Source organism: Anomaloglossus baeobatrachus, unplaced genomic scaffold, assembly GCF_048569485.1.
Source record: "Anomaloglossus baeobatrachus isolate aAnoBae1 unplaced genomic scaffold, aAnoBae1.hap1 Scaffold_45, whole genome shotgun sequence".
Taxonomy (NCBI): Eukaryota; Metazoa; Chordata; class Amphibia; order Anura; family Aromobatidae; genus Anomaloglossus; species Anomaloglossus baeobatrachus.
Window position 1 is genome coordinate 354,967 of NW_027443837.1, and position 2,665 is coordinate 357,631.

Genomic DNA, 2,665 nt, shown 5'->3' on the forward strand with positions numbered 1-2,665 from the left:
TTACACCTCTATAAATCACTTGTAAGGCTACATCTGGAATATGGGAACCAGTTTTGGGCTCCACATTTTAAAAAGGACATTCAGAAGTTATAGTCAGTTCAAAGGTGGGCAACTAGACTACTACAAGGAATGGAAGGCCTCCCATATGATGACAAGTTGAAAAAGTTATTAAGTGATTATTGGCTACAATGGGGCTTTCTGGCTGGTGCCAGCCTCTCTTCTTAGCACACAGGAACCACAATCCCTACACCATGCTTCAATGGATTCTCTCATCCCAGCCCAGTAAAACTACATATTTTACACAGTCATAAGCAGCCAAAAGGGATCTATTCTATTCAATTGCAAATGATCTAGATAAGACTGAGAATAAGATACTGCACGGGACATAGCAGAGTTGGTCAAGTTGAGTGGAGATGAGTTTGCTATTTGGCACAGCTTTTTGCATCAATAAAGCAAGTAAAAGGTGTGAAAGATAAAAAAAAGGGTGAAAGTGTGAAAAGTGAATTGGCCAAATTGAGGTGCATATAAAGTTTTTGCTTTCTTTCAATTCACTAATGGGGCTCATTTGAATCAGGTGAATTGAGCTCTGCTTTTGGAAACTGGGTTAAGAAGGGGTGCCCCGGTCCTGGAGGTACTGCAATACCAGGTCAATGCGTGGAGTGGACAGAGCAAGATTTTTTCCATCTCCTTGTTCTAAAAATCCATTTAATATATGGTCCCCAGAGAGGGGACGTATCAGATATTAAACTGATAAGAACAGATTTAATTTTTTTTTTTTTCTGTTTATCAGTAGGACTTCAAAATAACAAAGGTGATCGCCTCCCGTTGCCTGGGAACCGTCCAGGCACGAGAGGGCTATGTGTCACCAGAAGGCGCACACACTTCCTCAAGGCCGGCAGACGTGCAATCCCAGGCACCTTCCAGTACCGACCAAGGTAGCGTCCTCCGAAACTACACTTGATCTTAGCCAAAAGGCCGAGAAGCTATAACCCGAATTGGTTACGGCCTTGAGTGGCACCCTGGCCTATACCGGACACATCTTAGGGAGAGGGAGACAAACCCACGCCTACAGAAGACATTTTGTCACCCAAGCCAACCCTTGAAAAGGCTGTTTTGCAGAGCAAAAACAAGAAGAATGGTGCTTTTTGCAGCCGCCGCCCACTGCAATGAATCTGAATAACTCCTCCTTTTGGACACAAGCACCTCCCCTCCCCCTTGCAGTCTTTCCAATTCATGATACAAAAAGACGGACGGACAGGACAGGACAGGACAGGCTGCCTGACTTTCCGTCACTGCCACCCTTTGCCATCCTTGCCCGTAGAAAGCCCTTTCATCATCCCCAAACCCTAATCTTTTCCCTTCCCTTCCCAGATGCGTCTCACTCCCTTTTATTAGGAAGTGAGCGCAGCCTTTTCTCCGTTCTGCACATGCGCGACGTTAAACACAAATGCGCAGGCGTGCGTTCCATTACCCTCACTGCATTCCACTCCCATACAGGAAGTGGGCGCAGCTATTACTACGGTCGCACATAAAAGAACCCACGGCCACCACTGCACATAGCTGACTCCACCACAGGACACCCACTTCTACACCAACGCAGGTAAGACAGGATCGGCACCTCTATGCTCCCGTTACAATCAGGCTCAGTCACCATGTGATAACGCTCTCAACTCTTTAGTTGCAGGCTCCCCTTGCTTCACCTCCACTGGCTGTGCTGCCATTTCCTCTCCCACCTGGAAGGTATACTTTATTCCACTATTTTCCTGTTTCTCTATTCCCCCTTTTCCCATAACCTACTTTTATCTGCATTTGTGGGGTATCTATATGCTATTTACATCATAGTTTTATTCATTAATATGGAAGGGAAGAGTGCCCATGAGAGTGTTGAACTGCGGAGAGCAAGAGATTAAGCTGCTCCGATTTGCCACCATTGATAAGCTGTTCTCAGTAGATACACATGCTATCCAAACAGCAGCATCCACCATTGCTTCAGCCCACCCATTCAGTGACAGCTCACCAAGTCAGCCAGAGGAGTGGTGTAAGGAATTACACGTAGGCACTGACTCCACACCTTCACATCACAAGAAGGGGGTCTACAGGCTAGTGCAAGAATACGAGCAAGTCTTCAGCAAACATCCGCTAGACTTTTGAAGAATAAAAGGGGTCAAACACTACATCCCCACAAGTGCACACCCACCCATCAAAGAGAGATATAAGCCAAAACTACCTGCACATTACCAGTGTACCAAGGACATGTTGAGCAACATGAAGGAGGCTGGGGTTATCCGTGACAGTTGTAGCCTCTGGGCAGCTCCGTTGGTCCTGTTAAAGAAGAAGGACAGCACCACTCCCCTGTATTGAGGAATAGCTAGCTGCATTGAGAACTGCAAATTATTTTTCTACCCTTGATCTCACTAGTCGCTATTGGCAAGTGTCCGTTGCTGAGGCAGACCGGGAGAAGACCGCCTTTGCCACCCCGATGGGTCTCTGCGAGTTCAAAAGCATGCCCTTCGAGCTGTGCAATTTGCCAGGAACCTTCCAGAGGCTGATGGAATGCTGCTTGGGACACCGAAACTTTGAAACGGTACTGCTATACCTTTATGATGTTATTGTTTATTCTAAAGCAAACAAGATTTTAGGGTGTATAAAAAGGGAGATTAGATCC

The 2,665-nt window shown here is 46.4% G+C and overlaps 1 pseudogene; it reads right to left on the bottom strand.

Moving 5' to 3' along the window:
- Positions 1–609: 609 nt before the first annotated feature.
- Positions 610–816, bottom strand: LOC142280247 (U2 spliceosomal RNA; annotated as a pseudogene).
- Between the last annotated feature and the right edge of the window lie 1,849 nt (positions 817–2,665).